The sequence below is a fragment of the Ambystoma mexicanum genome, chromosome 5q (assembly GCF_040938575.1).
Source record: "Ambystoma mexicanum isolate Mex_15411 chromosome 5q, UKY_AmexF1_1, whole genome shotgun sequence".
Lineage (NCBI taxonomy): Eukaryota > Metazoa > Chordata > Amphibia > Caudata > Ambystomatidae > Ambystoma > Ambystoma mexicanum.
In genome coordinates, this window is record NC_090933.1 from 102729699 (window position 1) to 102749221 (window position 19523).

General features: G+C 43.2%; 1 protein-coding gene across 1 annotated transcript in view; it reads right to left on the bottom strand.

Annotated features, from left to right (window-relative positions):
• The window catches only part of TEX10 (testis expressed 10), a 926719-nt gene that overhangs the window by 895868 nt on the left and 11328 nt on the right, over positions 1-19523 (bottom strand). The gene's annotated exons all lie outside the window — the stretch shown is intronic.

The following is a 19523-nucleotide window of genomic DNA, read 5'->3' on the forward strand; positions in this document are numbered from 1 at the left end:
TTCTTTCCTACATTGCCCAGGAATTGTTGGAAAAACTGCTGCTTTTAAAGAAATGTTCCCAAAGACTCTGCCTACAATCCAAGACCTACTTAAGGGGTAGGTCACACGCATACTTGGAGAGTGCACGGTTTGGCGGGCGTAGGGTGATTGGAGTCTAATTTTGGTGGTAACCCGGCAGAAGTGAAGGAACAACGCTGCAGGGATAAGTTTGACAATCAGGTGCAAAACTATTAAGTGCACGTCTTATGCATATAGCTTGAAAACTAGGATGCCCCAGATTAAAGATCAAAGGGGTTTAACGCTTAAACCATTAAGACTAGCCCTAAACAAGATTGTGGGACAGATCGTGCAACCTATAGGAACAGCGGGAGTAATCGCTCAATCACGGCCTATGCAGCATATTCAGAGCTATTTGCAGAAAAAAAAAAAAATTAAAAAAGGAGGTGGCAGGAAAAGGGGTGCTAAGTTTAAAATTTCCCTCTGTAAAGACATGAGACAGCAGTCTCCATAAGATCCCACAACCTTTCAATGGGTTGTTAGGGAGAAGACAGTCAAGACAAGAAGGAGGGGGATTACCACTCGTTTAAGTCCCAGAGAATGATGCAGATATATCTGCACACAAGATTCAAGAACAAAGTAGTAAGGAAAGTGAGGAGATTCATCTCACTACTGTGAGGAAGGAGATGTCCCCCAAACCAGCCTTCGAAATATTTAAAAAGAAGAAACGGGCAGCAAAGTTAATACAAGAAAACACAAAAAGGAAAATTAGAAGCCCTTGGCAAGACCGCATGCGTCAGGCTCTAAGAAGTTTTTAAGAGCCATATCTCTCCCGATGAGGAAAATTGATATCTCCTCCCAGAAGGAAGAAATTGAGAAAAAAAAAAGTGAAACAAACTAACAGTACCAACTTGGAACAGGTTCACCTTACGGAAGGGGACTCGGACACCTCAAGTGCCCAGCTGGTTAGAGGCATTCTGAATCAAACTACTAATTCGGCAGAAAAAAAATTCAGACTCATTGATAGCAACTATGACACTTCATCCTCCCATTTATAGGCGGGAAACCGCTACAATCCAGTATAGTGGTTTAAGCGGTGTGCAGACTGATATGACATCGCGGTCTGAAATGGCAAATGCAGTGAATGGGGCTGGGGGGTACTCACACTGTTCCCGACTTTATAACAGAGGAGGTCAAGAGCAGTAATTGCCTACCCAAGATCACTTCAAATCAAGTTCAAATAAAAAAAATTAAAAAAAGAATCAGGCGAGGGAGTGGGTAAGAGAGCCAAATGTAGAGCGATGTAATTCATACCCGACAGACCGACACCAGGGGTAATATAAAAATGCTAGGTCAAGAATCTGGGTATGCCATTGATGAATGATTAAAAGGAACAGAGGGTCCTATTGGGGAACAATTAGATGAAGGTCTTGATGTAAATTACGGTTATAGACGGCTCTTTGAATCCTTGACAGAACGTAATGCCCGGTGGGTAATGAATAGAGCAAATGGGTTGCGATATTTGCCATGATAGCGCGATTAAGTGCCATATTGTCAAAAGACCTAGACCAAGTGGATTTGAAAAAGAAAATGATCTGTATAGAGTATTTTTGCATATTCCATCAAGGTTGATGAGGGATGTAATTATCAATGTAGGTTTACATTTTCGTCCTCTTGGTTATGTCATTTTTTAAGTCAATGATTGGGAAATGCAACAAGTGCCATTGCACCCAGTCATAGCCGCAATCAGAATCACTCCAGTGGTGCAACTCAGGCCACTAAAGATTACATGCTTACACGGAAGTCATTTGGGGGAAAGGCAAATTGAATATGTCCATAGGAATGACAACACCAAAGGGGAGGGAGGATTGGTCCTGGCTACCAGGGATCCTAGCAGGCAAAGCTGAGATTCACTAGTCACAAAAGAGGTCAGATGTACTTCATATTACAGATGGGGAGTTGGAATACGAGAGGATATCAACATCTGCTAGTTAAAGAGGCAAACCCTCTGGGTGCTTTGGATATTTTCTGTTTACAAGAGACATGGCCGATGGAAGATTTATTCCTGGATGGATAGTCTTTCTTTCAAGCAAGCGCGAATAAAGGCAAAAGTGGTAGGCCAACATCAGTCCCTTTAACAGCGTGTAGGAATGGCCTCCACCCATGGCTATCCCAAAATGGGTTTGGCCAGTTATCGCAACTTTGCTGGTTGACCGAGACAAGAAGGGAAGCTGGCTCAGTCAGTTTAATTAGCTTATATTGTAACCCTTTGGGGAGGACTATGGAGGCGTTTTTGAAGTGAATGGTGCTCCAATTGGATGTGTGCGCTTTGGACACCTTATTAAAAGGGATGGTGATAGTGGGGGCACCTGAATATTTCGTGTCTGTCCAATACAAAAGGGCCAGAAAAAGTTAAGAACAAAGGCTTGGATGGACTTAATGAAAAGTAGAGACTTTCTTATAGTAAATGTCACTTTTAAAGGTGACACCCCCCCCTCACGCGTCCCACATGGTCTAGTGGCCAATATACGGCAAAACTTGCAGATTTCTTTTTAATCAAGTAATTTGTATGGGTGGATATAGCACTTAGAGGTGATTCCTTACAGAAAAGGTTATGATTTGGTCACTACTACTTTGTCCTTCCCGACATCACCACATATAAAGGATACATATGGGGAAAATCTGAATGTGAAAAAATCGTTTTATTTGGTCCAGTAAACTCGCTGGAGGTTTTAAAGAACCTCTTTAGGTAAAAGACAAAAGCAGATACAAGAGTACCCTTAGTTTATTAAACCAATTCCCAATTAACAGATCTGGCATCAGGCGTCCAGACACATTACATAAAAACCCTTTTTCTAAACAATTTCTATTAAATTGAGTATTACGTTGCTGTGACCCAGTTATAACATGCATTATGTAGCATCCTACGTTTTAAATGTGTATGCCTGTGTCTGCATGACATCACAAGGTCCATAGTTAAACATTGAAACATTTCCCCAACTCCCCACCCCCCGACCCCTGTTCCCTCCCTTCCCGAGTTGCCTGCAGTGTTGACCTCTGGCCTGTGTATATGTAGTTTACTGAGGTTGTGTTTCGTGTATTGACGGCAGCAAAGTGCCTAACAATTCAGAGCCATCTGTTTCTGGTGGAAATAGTGAGTGTATTAGAGACGTACATAGTGTAATGTCTACACTGGTGTCCGAGGAGCTCAAATGCATTGCTCGCCGTTAGGGAGAATTCTCTGTTTAGGCTGAATTTCCTAACCTAGTGAGTCCCCCAGCAGCTTTGCTGGATTTTTGGGGTTTATTTTTTTTTCTCCTGCCAAGAGTGAGACTCTTTTACCCTCACTCTTGGACATGATTTGAGTGGGTTTCTTTGAATCTAGATGTGTTTAATGGGCTATGGGGTCTTTTACCCCACAGGGCTTCATGTGTTTTTGTGATGTGCGTTACATAGCACCCTCAGTGCAGTAACACAGGGGTGTCATAGTGACCCCCCAGTATAGACTCCATACCCTGGGACTGACTACTGTCTCCCAGGGCATGTAAAGTCACCATTGACTTTACTAGTCTTAAATTCTGAACAGAACCAGTACAAACCATCATATTGTGGATGTACTGGCTGGGGCAAGTCAACTGCCCCGGGGTCTGTTAGTCGAGGGGGCACGTCTCCGTCCCCCCTGATCGAGTTTTGGCTAGTGGCAGTGGATACTACTTTTTATATTCAACCGCGAATATTTTCCTATGGGATTTCCCATTGTTTTAGGCTACTATCTTTATTTAATTATTTACGGTAGCCTCGAACATACCGTCGGTTTATTTAATTAATATTAATTCTCCGGTTGGTATTTTTTTCCAAAACTTGATTCTAAAATGGCGTTTGTGTTCTCTTCTGTGACTCCAACCCAAGTCGAGCCCTTTGTTCCACTTTTTGGCGGGCTTCTCCACAGAAGCCCTCCAAAGTGGTGCCACTCTGTCTGGGGTACTTAGGAGGGGTGGAGGGGGATTTAGGCACCCTGGACTGAGTTGCCTAGGCAACTCAAGTCAAACTCCGTCCTGATTGGCCCAAGTGGTGAGACTTAGCATGTTTGAGTGACAGGTAGGCTGAGTGAATGGGGGTTTTCTGCATAAAAGCAGGGCTTTGAGGACTGGCACTTCAGAGGTCGCCACAGGACCTAAGAATCCGACGAGGGAGAAGCTGAGCCGACCTGCCAAGACGACACCACCGGTGGAGCCCTGCTGGACCGTCTCACCACTTTTCCCAACGACAGAGGAGATCTCCCGCCGGAGAGTCTTCTTCCTTTGACTGGTGGGGATAACCATTTTCACCGTCTTTTCGCCTTCCAGACGTACCTCGTGGCCGCCTTGCCTGTGCCAAGCACCCCGGCAACCAGGATACCACATTTTACCACGACCGCGAAACAAAGGTACCACCTTTAACCGGAAAACTCCACGGCTGGTTTCTTCGCTGGCAGTGCAACGACTTTCATCTTTCCTCCAAGTCGAGATCTTCTCTTCCCCTGGACGACGACACGACTTGCACCCACTGCCAGGAACAACTGCCACTGCTGGAGGATCCTTCCCACTTAAGGTACCGTGTCCCGCCTGGCTTCCCTTGCGACCGACTGTACGGGGTAGATTTAGCCCCCGGCTTTCGAACCTGGGTTAGCCTGGGACACCCTGGCTAAACTTTCCTAAGCCTCTCTAAACTCTTTTTGAACTCCCTGCAAGACTTTCTAAGCTTAGTGTAACTGTGTGATCTTGGGCGCATTTGTGCTCTGCTCTCTCTAAGAGTGGGCCCAGTCTTTGGACTTGGGCTCACCAGTGACATTTGCTCTTCTGCCTTGCTAACAGTGTTCCTAAATCTTAGAGTGGTGTACCTTTCCATATTCTGTCTTTTTCCCTCCCTTTTTCCACAAACTTATTGGAGTACTATCTAGTCAAGCGCTCACCTCTGTATGAAAATAAGTGGTGTTTTACTAACACTTATCTGATAAGGAAAAAGGGGTGTATATATTACAATAGTAACTGTTTAGAATATTTTACAACAAGAGTGCTGGAGTGTTTCAAACAGTGTTTTTTTTAAATAAATAATTATATACTTTGATACCAAAGCTCTGGTAAGTGTTTGCTTGTATTAGTGTGTCTGAGTGCCTATTGTGTATACTTTGCATACTGCCTAACTCTTCTTGAGAGAAGTCTGACTGCTCGCCACAGCTCCCAGGTAAATCTGGGTGGTACAGACTGCTACCAAGTGGGTTTATTGCTAACACCTGTAGTCCTAAATCTTTTGCAGTGTTCCCTAAGGGAACGGCACAGGTTTCTGCCTAACACTCGCTTCCAAGCTAGTTTCTGCTACTGACCATTTTTTAAGGTCTCGCCACCAGTCCGCTATATTAGGGTCATTTGGAGATTTCCAGGACATAGCATATATACTAGCCAGACGAAGGATACCCAAGTCTTTCATTGTAGTTTTAGGGCACGTAAAGCATCCTAGTAAACAGACAGATGGCGTTAGTGGATTTGTATTAAGGCCTGCTCTTCTCAGTCTAGACGACACTTCTTCCCAAATCTCCCTGCAGTTGGACATGACCAAAACATTTGTAGCAACCCAGCATCTGAGGCGTCGCATCTAGGGCAGTGTTGTGTGCCAGCCCCTGGGAATCTCGATATTCTAAGGGGCGTCACATATGCACAGTGAGTAATGCAATGCCAGACTGCAACTAATTCAGCTGTTCAAGATACTTTCTTGTGGTACATCAATATCTTTGCCCAGTCTGTGTCACTGAACGGGGCACCTAGGTCCTCTTCCCATTTGTTCCTAATCGCCAAATCCCCAGGAGGGCCCGCTAGTCATTAATAATAATTTGTTTAATGTGATACAGTTTACTTAATAAACTTTACACATAATCCAAACACATATACAGAGAAGGAGAAGAAGAAACAGACAAACCCAAATTAATTTTCAGCCTCGTGGACCCTGATTTGAACGGTCAACAACAAAATCACTAAGGATCTCAAGATATTGCACTAGTGGCAAATCAGACAGAATTAAGACAGTTGTCCGTGCTGCCTCATATCAACTAAATATATAATCCTAAATCTGCCACGTCACAAACCACAAGCAGAATCTTTCACATGATGTTTCAAACACTACGTTCCACTTGCTATTCAGATCTTAATGCCCAGTAGTGCTTCAATCCTTAGCCAGATATTGTAGAGGGCAGTCAACAACCGCAAACTTTCAGAGTTGATGCAGTGGTGCCAAAAGGATGAATCTTTAATTGTTGCCAGGTCATGGGCATACTTCCCAATATGATGGTGAATTATATTTATCATACTGCCACATTGCGTCAGCAAATATCTAGCTGTCTCTAATGCATTACTTGCTTTACATGCCCGGCAAATACAGTGTTCCACTGGGATATGCTCTCTACTCCCCATGACCATCATGGTCGGGAGCTGGTCCATTCTAAGTAGGAGTATAAAGCATTGCAACCTTTTAGAAGGGGTTAGATTAAGATAAACCTGTGGTTTCATGAAACAGTATAGCCTATATTGTACAAATTGATAGCTTTTCAGCGTGCTGAGGCGGGCAAAGTTCTCCAACCAATCCCACATCTCAACAAGCTTATCGAGCACATTCTGCACCAGTTTTGAGTACACCCATCCTCCCCAAGTCCGGCCTACATCAGCTAGATATTTTGTCATCCTCACAGATGGTGAGCAGGGATTTTGTTTCTTACATAGTTCCTGATAGACTGCTGTTAATAGTGAGTTGTTTATTCCACTACACATCTTCAGGAAAAACCCTGATCTCTTTTTCATGACAATGGTTTTAAGCGAAGGCACTCCCAGTTCCAATCGTATAAGGGCCATAGGTACTCCCGGTGCTAAGCCAAGGATACGCCGCCAGAATTTCCCTTCGATGACCTGAAGCCAATTGAGATCCATAATAAAAATGGGCTTCTCGGCCATAGGTCATCATATCGATGAATACTTGCAAATAAAGTTGGCGCTTACCCCATAGCGTAAAACCTCCCTGTTTGTTTGTAAAATTAGCTATCAAAGCGGTTACTTGTGCTGCTCACGTAATATGGGATTGTTTGCATGCCACATATACACCACTGGGCTCAAATCAATTCCCAAATAGCGATCTTGACTTTGCCCACCATGAGATTGACACGAGAGACTCTTTTACTAGTAAATCTCAAGACCTTGGTTTTGTCAAGGTTAATGGCGAGTCAATTGCTAGTGGCATACTCCCAGAGTGCAGTAGCAGATCTACACAATCCACTGATGGTAGGATCAAAGATGACTAAATCGTCTGCATACGCCAGAACGATAACAAGCAGCCTCCCCAATTTTGGGAGGACAATTACTAGCAGCAATTATAGCCACCGGAATATCATGAACATATAGGTTATACACAAGTGGAGCAGTGACGCAGCCCTGTTTCACCCTCCTATTCTGCCGCACTTTTCCAGTCAAATGCCCCTCTTGATCTAATTTCAACCTAACTGAGGTATTAAGATGTAGCAATCTGAGGTAGGAGGTAGTACTGTCAAGGGTTTTGACCCATGTTGAATCAATAGACTGGGTGGATGTGGGGATGAGCCATCGCCGCCTACATTCACGCCAGAATCCAGGAGAACTGCGCAGTTGGCACAAGACCACTTTAAAGATTCAACCTTCTTGTGGTGGGGTTCCACATAACCACTCTAATGTCAGGATGCCTATCAGGACAATAGCAAAAATCTCCTGTCAAATTCAAGACACCTCAAAAATGGATGCAGTACCGACAAATTCCCCAAGGCGGCGTTAGCGGTCTAAACTCTGACAGGAGAACTGGCTGACAAAGGGACCCGAGTCAACAGGGACTTCAAAGCATGTTGGTTAATTGAAAATCTTAGCCACCTGCTGTTCCCAGAGGCCAAGAGGCTGGGAAACCTTAACACCTCAGAGATTCCCACATCAGGAGGCAGGATATCACATGACCCTGTTGATTGATTGAGAGACTTCCAGGCAGCCTGCTGGAGCCCACACAAAAGGCTCTTTCAGTTGAATGGGGTATGTTAATTTTGAGTGTTTCCTGTCAACAGCCCTCTGCCAGCAAGGAGAGACATGTGATCACCGACCCACCCAGACTTCTGGAGGCGGACCCAAACACTTTGGGGAGTTGAATTGCAACAAATATATATTTTATAGAAACAGTGATAACTTATTGTAACCAAATGACAGGAATGTACAACTTTGAGAGTCTTAGTATGGAAAATGCGCTCACGATTTGAGTCCAAACTCCGATTTGTACCATGTTCTGGGGCAAAACCCCGCTAATTATGATTAAGGTAGAGACTGTATTTAAGCTAGAGACATGGAAAGTTACTGGGATATATGTGGAAGGGAAATGTACCTTTGTATAATTTTTGATGAAAAACCAATGTTGCAAAACCCACTAAAATTGAAAATAAGTTGCCATTTTTGAATGCAAGCTCCTAGAAACGCCAGAGTCGGGACAGGGACTATCTTTAGTAATATATGATGTGTGTATGTGATGTCAAACAACTGTGTACCTGGGAAATATGTATTTCGATCAGGAATAGATGTGTGCACATTGACCAGGGGAGTGTCATTTCTGCAGGTCATAAAAATGACATCACTCTGACACACTATCCCTTCCCAAATCAGGGACCAAATAATCTATTGACCTATCAAATCAAGAGAGGGGCAGGCTTAGTGATGCTAGCCTCTCCACCCACTTTTTAAAACACATAAAAAGAGACTGCTGGGACAGGTAGAGACATTCAATTCCATTTTCTGCGGGACGCTCTGCCGGGAGACTCCAGACTTCACATCCATCAATCTTCAGAGACCAGACATTTACTTCAAAACTTAAAGCAAGGGCCTAAACCCACAAACTGTGAACTCTTCTCAGCAGGCCTCAGTATCCTTAAAATCATCTGCAAACTATTGCGAGCTGTTTGAATTCTGTGCCAAGAACTTTTGCCGGAACCGCAGACCAGACCGCTGTGAGCAGAACCAGAGATCCGGATCGCTGTGAGCAGAACCGGTGCCTGATTGACCCGCCAAGCAGAGAGAACCGCTGCTGGACGTGTTGACCAGATCCGTGACGAGGCCCATTTCAAATTTATATTGTGAGTACCTAGCAGAACTGTGCAGAACCAATCTCTTAGTTAAAATAATCTAATTCAAGCTATTTTAACCTAAGTAGAACTGCCTCCTAGAAATCGTGTCATCTGTCATTTTTAAAGCTGCACAACTGTCACCTGTCAATTCTGCAGCTGCAAGCTGTCACCTGTCATTTTGAGTTTTACCTTAAATCCGAAAATCTACCTTTCTTAAATCGTCCGTATCTCTTGAACCGTTAGGAACGTGCTTTAACTTTCATTTTAAAGCTGTGATTCTAGGCTTTCCAACGAACCTAGAACCGACTTCCTACTCCCTATACATTTACGCACGCGCGAAATTTACCGCGATTTGCGATTTTGGCTCAATTTCTCCACTTGTCAAAATAGCAGCTCCATTCTTTCCTCTGTTAAAAATCCGTTTGCAACCTGGTAATAACCCATAGAGCATTGCTAAAGTGAGCCTGAACTAACACCAACAAGCATCTCTCACTCACCCTGAATCTCTAGAGGGAATTAAAATCAGTTAGCACATTTTCCCATCCATTGCCATCACATTTAAAAGCATTTTGGGCCTGTGTTTCAAACTTCTGCCTGTTTCCTCTAAGCTTGTTGGGGGGGGGGGAACTGAATTTCGTATTGTATTTGATTGCATTCCTGAGAACTGTGTGCTCCTCTTTCCATCTCCTTCCATTTCTTACATTGCATAAGGGGGGGGGGGAGTGAATTGCCAGAGAAAAAGTGATTACATTGTTGTTGGTTGAAATCATTTCAAGTTTGTTTACTGTACTGCATTTTCTTCCACCTTGCATTTCCTTGAAACCATAAAACATTTTCAGCTACCTCATCCTCTATACTACTCCCAAGTAATCAAGTGTACCACTGTAACATTACCCATTGTGGATCCACATCATATGTCTCAGTGTACTATCAGATATTAATTTATTATAAAAGTGTGATATCTATATATTGTTTAATTTTTCAAATAAACCTTTTAATTTGCAAAACAAACCTACTTCTTGGCTCAGTGGGGCCAGGGGGATTCTAAGAGGGGGTGTTATACAAGGGTTGTCATCCAGAGTACTGAACTGGACATAAAAATACATCAATAAGGGTTTTCCTCAGCATCCCAGACTAGGCATTGACTTAGCTGTAGTGTTGAAGTGAACCCGCTTAACAGTACAGCATACCAGCAGGACAACCCAGGGCAGCTAGTTTTAACCATAACCGGTCTCTAGGGACCGAATCAAAAGCCGCTTTGAAGTCAATGTAAAGTGCATATAACGGTGGTTCTCCCCTTCTACGGGCCCTAGATCTCAATAAATCCATAACCATAAGATTATGGCTAGTAGAATAGCCTCTTCTGAATCCACATCGGAATTTAGACAGAATATCTGCCTCGTCAACCCATACCTGCAGCTTTTTGTGTAATAGAGACGCAAGCAGTTTGCCTGTCGTATCCAACACGGAAAGTAATCTGTAGTTGTTCGGGTCGAGCCGGTTACCTTTTTTAAATACAGGGATCAGCACGGCAGTCTGCCAAGAGCTAGGTATCTTCCCCTGTGCCATTAACTTCTCAAATAATATAGCCACGAACTAGCCCAAAACTCAGGCTGACTTTTGATGACTATATTAGCCAGTCTGTTAGGTCCCGGAGTTCTAGATGGTTTTAGAGTCTTTATCTTACTGATTATGGCCGTATATGATGTATCAAAAGGTGCAATTGTTATTATAGCTTTCAATGAGCAGGTCTCATCTATCTGTATGGTGGAATTACGATTCTCCAGAATCCCATGCGGCAGCATTTATTGGATTAACCAATTGACCCTTTACAGCCACCCCTTGCTTCACCTAGGAGTGACCAGATACTTCGAGAGTTTTTAGAGCAGATGGTCTGTACGAATTTCTTATATGCCCGAGTTCTTTCGGGATATTCTAGGTTCTTAACGATAGCTCTATATTTATTTTTAATTTTCCTCGCCACAGCCCATAGTTCTTCTGCAAGGCCTAGCTTTTTCTTGCTAATACGCAAGTCCCTTCTAAGGTCTCTCTTTGCATCTCGAATCCTCTTGTTAAACGAGGGTCTACTACCCTCCAATCTAATCCTCTGCCGTATGGAGGCAGATGCGTGAGTGCTAGAAAAATCAGAGATCCAAGCTTCTATTAAATCAATGGGCATACTATTGAAATCTGGTAAATACGACCATCTCTCAGTCGTCACGGCTTCCGCAGCCCGATTTATATTTTTAGTAGACCAGTTTATGCTTGTACCTGCTTTATCTATGCATACTGTGCCCATATTACTCTTCTCAGGGCCTCCTTGCAGGATATTTAATACACAGCGGAGCGCTGAATGGTTGCTCCATTTGTTCGAGATGACTACCATATCCTCTACACCCAATAACATTTTTGGGCACATGAATATGTAATCAAGTGTACTACAAGATGACCCATTGGACCAAGTATGCTTTCCAGGATGGTCACTCACGGTATAACCATTCAGCATTTCTAAATCCCACTCTTCAAACAATTGGAGCCATCGTGGCCCCTCAAGATCAATTTTAGTATGAGTCAATAGACGTTTCTACCTCAACTTGGTATTCTGGGGGTGTCTCCCTCCCTCCCCAGCCATATGACAGTTAAAATCGCCCACTACTATTACCGCTATATTTCCAGGTATTACTGACCCAGGAGGTTAATAACTCGTGAAGGGCTTCTTGCAGTAGATCTCTTATCATGGCTTGGGGAGGATTATATAAATTTAGCAGCAGAAATGTTTGCCCTTTTCCCTTGGGTCCATACTCAACCTCCACTGCCGTCAAATTGCTCTCTTGATTGCAGGTAATCCGCCTCAAGGCCAAGAAGCTGGCAACCCCTATAAGCAGGCCTCCAAACGGTCTCCCTGTTTCACCCCTTTTGGCATAGGATTGATAAGTCTAGTCATTAGAAAGTCCTATATCCTGGATATTGAGTGGCCACTTTCTGCTATGTCGTACAAGACACATTACATGACACATTACATAAACATATTTTTGATGTAGAGGTCCAATTAAAACAAAAAAAAAAAAAAAGAAGAGGGAAACCAGAAGGGATTTTAGATTACATTATAGGGAAGACGGACTGGAAAAGATGAAATTCTTGAAACAGAAATTAAAAAAACTGCCTTAGAGGGCATAAAGTATTAATGATGCAAAGAGAGGCAGACATTGATTTGGCAATTCTAACATCTAAAAGTAGTGCGGCAATATGGGCTTTATTAAATTATAACATTGCTAACCAATTGGTTTTGAAAGCAAATGCGATAACAGAGGAGGTATAGATTGCTAATTTTGAAGCACTGTTTTTAGCCCCCGAGCGACGTCAAAGGGATAAAGACAAGAGGGAGATTACTCAGTGGGACCTCCGTTACGATTAGGAGAACATTAAGACGATTATAGTCAAGATAAGCAACTCACGAGCACCTGGCCCATATGGGATGTCAAACATGATGTTAAATGATCACCCGGATGAATGGGCAAATACATTGTCAATAACGTTCAAGAAATTTTGGACGTTAGAAGCGTCCCCCACTCCTGGAAAAAGTCAGTGGTAGTCCCAATTCTTAAGAAGGGCTCACGGTACGGCCCTCCAAACTACCGGCCAATAGCTCTGCTCAATGTATCGGCCAAGATTTTTGATAGGCTGGTTTTGAAACAACTTTTGGCCTGGGTAAAAGAAGCAGAAATATCTGATACGTTACAGTTAGGATTTGTCGCGGGGTTGGTAACTTCAGTAAACGTGGCAGCTCTAGCGTTAAGGAGCAAGTTTATCGCACAGACAACCCGTTTTTTGGCATTTATTAATTTTAAGCTAGATTTTCATTCGGTTGATCGCTCTAAATTGTGTATCAAGCTCGAACAATGAGGTTGTCCTATTAATTTATTAGCGATCATAAAGGATTAGACATCAATACAGGTCAGATTGACAAGGACAATTATCTAAATCTATCCCGACGGGCAAAGGATTAAAGCAGAGGTGTATTTTAGCCCCAGCTTTATTTAATCTGTAAATATCAGACATGGGGAGCTTTTTGAGGAAAAGCAAGAACTTTTCCTTCAAAATTGGAGGTTTACCCGCTCCCATGGCTTCTCTAGGCGCATGTCTTTCTCCCTATCGACCAAACATCTGTGGGCCTGCAGGGGCAGTTAACAATGCTCGACTTATATTGCTAAGAAAACGGTGATGATTTTTAACTTTAAAGCAATGAAGAAAATGAAAAAACCAATCATGAAAATGTATAAATCCCAGTTAATGATAGTTCACGAGTATAGATATTTAGGGATCCATGCAAGTGATAGCTTTCTAAACAGAGTTTCTGACTAGCTAACATTGAACATTAACACAGCGGCTATTCAGGGGTTGATCCTGCATAGAAAATTTGGACGGTTTTCCCATGAGCCATTATTGCTGTTTTATAAGCAGAAGGTGATCCCAAGCAGAACGTATGGAGTGGAAGGAACATTAGGTTTGCAACATCTGGTTTGGAATAAGCTTGAGGATCAATTCTGGAAGAAGGTCCCAGGACTACCGGCGGGTGAGGGGGCCCCGATTCAGATAATACGTCATGAGTTGGGCATACTACCTTTGTAGGCGATTGTGAAAATAGTGATGGGGAAACAAGAGTCTATTCTCCGATTGATAAAACCACTGATTAAGGACCTCTGAACAGGGGTCATGTCAGGTTGGAAGGGGGACTAAATTGGTTAAACGAGGCTAGTATTTCACTTCAAACCTTAAAAGGAAAAGCCGGAGAGGGCTAAACTTATGTTGTGGAGATATGATTGATGAGGTACCATAGAGCAAGGTCATAAATATACAATTTTTAATAATTCCGTATACAGATGTAGAGCTTTGAACTATCGCTTCCCATGTGACAAAATCCAGAGAAACTTCTGAAAACTGTGCTTAAATTAGTAGTTAACAAGAGAGATAATGAGGACCAGAGCAAAAGGCCTAAGGGCATCAAAAATCAGTCGATTTTGTAGAAAAGATATTGAAACATTAAGACATTTGATCATAATGTGCCCAAAATTGAATATATTAAGGAAATTATGTATGGAAAAGTATTTAATAAATTTTAAAGATTTAGTAGAGGATAAAGCCTGGGCAATGATTTTTAGCGGGGAACATGTCCCACTGATTTTAGCAATGGTTTGATTTTTAGAAGCACTTGAGATGGGGACTATTTTAACTCATCTAAAAATGTTAAATTTTTAAATATTGTAATATAGTAGGCTGGCAGCTGAATGGATTAAGTTTGAATTATTGAAGCTTATCTCAAGTAAGGATACATTTGAGATATGTTATTTCAATCACGAGAAATTTAAGATAAATGATTATGAAATGTTAAATGAAATGTTCATTGCTTTTTAATTGTTTTATTGACGCTGAAAGGTTGAAGATTCAGCCATAAGAATAAAAACAAAACATTGACTGGAATCCTTCTCGCTTACCAACCACTCCTCTATAGATAATTTTAGAAAATAAGATCAATAAACCAGGTATCTAAACTCCTACAGAAAGATCCCAAATACTATTTCAATCAGATTTGCCTCAGATTCTCAAAGTTAGCTTTTAAATCATACCAAGATGTTGGTAGAGTCACAACGGTCCTCACATCACCAGACTTGTAGCTGGGTCTGTGAAGAAGAAAGCAGAGACAAGATTTCCATAAAGGCTGAACGAGAGGCAGCTCAATGGTCTTGGCGGGTTGAGATATACCCAGCGAAACTGGCCTGGAGACCAGTCCGGCTAGAAGGAAATGCGATTCATCAACTCTGAGCTTGGGGTAGGGGTGAGAGGTTTCTCTTAAGCTTTCCCTGGGTCACTAAGTGGACGCGCAATGCCAGAACAGTAAAGGTCAACCATTAGGAGGAGAGCATGGTGGTTTCACAATAAGGTGAAAGAGATAAAACATTAAAATATGAACAGGTCCAACAGGAATGTTAAAGTAATATTGTCATACATGTATTCACAAAGTAATAGTGTATCATCTGTGAAGGTAAGCAAAATTATGTGATGGCAAGTATACTTTCTAAATACATTTTTATTCTCCAGAAATAGGTCCTAGCGCTGCCCATTGGGGTCACAGACGTTTACCAAAATCAAACTGGTCCTTAGGGTACCCGGCTTGGCTGCCAGTACCCTAAGGGTGCTTGAGTGACCTGTATCAATTCTACCAGGAGTCGCTCTCCCATAGAAATCAATGGGAAAGACAGATCAGCTTCAATTTCGGCTAAGTGGGATATTGGTCATGATTCTGTGTCACCCACAACGGTCATGATGATGTGTTACCCACAATATTAAGTGCAAGCCCAATGCAGGGTTCGAAATTGAGGGTAGCTGGGGGCTATTTGGCTCATGCTTCTAGCATAGTAGAGCCTAGTTAACTTGAAACCAAGAGCTACCAGGAGCTACTTTTGGCTCCTAGGGCCAACTGCTGCTTTCCAAACATGTAAATGGGACATTAACCTTGAATATTTGGTAATGTTAATGACGAAGAATAGAACACATCTAATATACATTTAAACATAATGGTTGATACAAAATCGAACAAACATGTAAAGGCGCATCTCTAGTAGCTATTGGTACCCTTGCGGTAGCTCGTACCTACTAGGTGATGCCCAACACTCGGGAGTGGTTTTAGGTCCTGCTCATTGAATATCAATTTCAAACCCTCCCAATGTTAAAAGAAAGGCTTGTGGCTCAGTGATATTCTGGAAAATGATGAACCGCTACAGATGGATTTAAATACAAAGCAATCTCATGGTCGAAAATCTCCAAGGCCAAGAGTGGCAGGTTCTGGTCATGCAGCAACATTTACAGTGGCACTGAAGATCTGCAGGTAAGCAGTTCGATAGAAAAGCCACTGGAATAGGTGCTAGGTCCGAGCAAAGGTGAATTGCCGAAGCCAAAGAACAGTGCAGCTTGTCCAAGGAAAGACATCACAGTTCTGAATGCAAGTTAAGTGCAGCCAGGCAACCAATGGTAGCAGTTCATGTAGGACAAGGGATCCTCAAAGCCCCAACAGTTCACTTATAGGTCTTTTCTACTTCTGTACGAACAGGACTTGGGTCTGTCGGGTACAATTGCTCGGTGGTCTGGTGTTCGTGTCTCTCCACAACAGGTCTGTGCAGCAAGGTTTTCACTGCTCTCCTTGTGACACAACGGTGCACCTGCTGACTCTGGTCTAAGTCCACTGCCTGCAGACACTGGCAGTGCCTCGACATCAGATTGGTCTTGGCAAGATGCAGGACAAAGAGCTTTAGGACAGTCCTCTTTGGTTTGGCATTGTCTTTTTGCATGGACGTATCTTCAAGGTCAATTTCTGTTACACAGATACCGGTGTTGAGCCTCTGGGTAAATGGGGAATTCAGAAGAGGAGTCATCACTCATCTTCCTATTGCAAGGGCGCATAATTTCAAACAATTGGGTCTAGATGCAAACCTTCACGGGCTTCTTAGCTGGCTTTCACTAAGATGAGGATTCAAGCAGGAGTCTAGGAAATGACTAACAAAACTATCTGAATCTGGTCATTGCAGCCCCTGGTCTCTGAAACAAGCAGCCGCCATGGCAGTATATAGTGACATCCAAATCCCACTTACTCTCTCCGCTTGTAGAACAAACGTATAGTTGTTGGATTTGGTCATGGATTTCATACAGGGGTTCCCATTAAGGGCACCGCTGGGGAACATCAGGCTATGCCATGCTACGGTTATAAACATACACCATAGACTGCCACCATCCTGAACCCCATTTAGCTAACCATGTGAAGTTATTCACACAGGGTAGAGGGTGCCTTTATAAAACCCTAGAGTCTTGGGGTTCCTCAGGAGAACCTCAGTGGTGTGTTCTGATGAGGTTTTCAGATCACTACACAAGAGAAAAGTTATAAACCAGTCAGGTACAAAGAGCAAAGGTCTATGGGTCTGTGTTCCACAATCCTGCTTCACATATGTCATTGCTACCTTGCTGTCCACTCTGATCTTCTCTGCCCGTCCCATAAAAACATAAGCAAACATGTCCTTGTAACACACAACAACAATCTGCTCCTTCCCCAATCTCTCCTACTAGCCCAATCAGCAAGGAGCTTGTCATGACAAGAGGGTGGGTTGTCAGCACTGACTGTATGATTAGAAGAGGCCCAAAGGGGAGAAAAGACAATCCCGCAATGTATTGTCCCAAAATGTGCCAGCATTGCAGGGCACCCTTCTTATCATGGGGGACTTCCAGCATGTCATTAATCAAATGTAGGGACCAAAATCCAACACCTCAGGATTTGCATGATTAGAGGACAAAGGAAAAGACAAGCCTAAGTAACCATACCATAATCTCGCAGATTCTTGGGACTGTAGACACAAGCCGTGCATGCCTGCATTGATCATCTATCCTTTCAGGTAAGGTGAATGTCTTTGGCATGAAGGAAACTCCAGTGTCTAGACCTTAGTAATTGGGAAGGCCAAAGGGGAGGATTCCGAGCTTGAAATGCTGTCATTGAACTGCAAAATGCAGGAATCGCCAATGCATGGTCAGGAAGGAATGCGGCAGTAGGCGTCCTTTTCATCAAGGTAGAAGAGGCATTTCACCCTGGCTGACCATAGGGATCATGTGCTGAAGAAACTCTACTTGAACCGAATGGTGTGAAGGTCGTGATTCAGCCTCTTTAGATCCAGCACTGGCCCCAGTCTATCAAACATTTGCTACAAGAAGACTGAAATATAATGACCCAGTTATGAAAAATTAAAAGGGCTCTCACACTGGAGCAGTGGAAGATTAGCGACCTTCAATTGGGCATTCTTGCTTGGAATAGTCACGATTGCAGAGCTCATCTGGGAGGGGAAGGCTACTATGCCTTTCACGGAGTCAGCAATAGTGTTAACTGTATAACTTTCTTCGTTATACCTGCTTGACAGAAGGAACAGCACGAATTAGTACAAGGCTGGGAATTTGTAGTAGGTGCCTTCTTCCTAGAGCCTGTTGGGGTTCTTCGTATGCACATTTGACAGAAAAAGCTTTAGGTGACTGATACATTGAGATTTCCGAGTCTTCCAATCCCTTACCCATAGGTTGCACCTTCCAAACACAGATGATCAATGCTAGGGAAGTTACCCTAATATTAAATGCCAAGACTGATAACCACTTCACTTGTAACCACTCCACTATGGCAGGAACTCTTTTACAAGCGGAGGGGCATTATCAGCCTTTGACCAAATCAAAATAGGGCCCCAGGTCAATTTACTGTATATGCCCAAGACCACATCTGATAAAAGCGCTCAGCTGAAATACATCTACCATACATTCCACAGGATTCAAAAGGATGGACTCTTATGGTGACACTGGCCTACATCCAACTAGATCTAAATGCATGATGAGCCACAATGGAATCAAGGAGAGATATGGTGCTCCAAGCCAAACAAGCTATACATCTGAAATACAAGTTTAGGGATGGAGCCCTCCTACAAGTCCGATTATTTTCTGAGGTCATCATGTAGCCAGCTATCGGGAGCCAGCAAGGCTTACAAGTAATCAATGTAATGTTAAATTAGGTCACACACCGTCACTCACTGCCCCGCGGAATACAAATCTTTCTCTCGTTTCAGCAGATTCTGTTTGTTCCTCATTAGTAGGCGACAGCCAGCCCCCCTCACCCTAAGGCCCCCAGAGTGTAAGGCCCCCAGAGTGGAAGGCCTAGCCTGTCCGGGCCGTGACGGCAGTCCGGCGGTACGCTACGCTGCCTGCAATAATCGATCAACGTACCCAAACCAAAGACTGCAGAGAACTCATTTTGCCCCGCATCTACAGAGCCGATGCACATGAACTGCTTCCCCAAAATCTTTAAATATGTGGCAAGCATACATGGAACTCACGCCATTCTGCCTTGCTTGCATTAAATGCTACCTATATTCCTTAAATATCACATCACAGTGCCTTCACACTGCCTACGCATTTTACTGTATGTACACTATGGTATGACATTCGTACTGATCATATTAATTTGAAATAGTGCTGTCTCTTGCACACGATTCTGCTATGCGCTTATCTTACTCGTGCCTGCTATATGAACTGGAGGATCAAGCCATCCTCGCCTACTCCACTGTTGTACCTCCACTGTCCGGCCAATATTAATTACTGTCTAGACTACTATGCTGATTACCTCACGCCTGCCCTTTCTATCGACTATACATGCTATGCACGCGCAGATGTTGCCTATGTCTATGCTGGGCTAGCTTCTGATCAGACATAGCCATGCTATGCTCAAACTGGCCCATGTTGGTGTTATCAGGCCCTCCCTCTCTAGCACTTGGATGCGCTGCAATGGTGGGTAGCCTCTCCCGCCGATCTT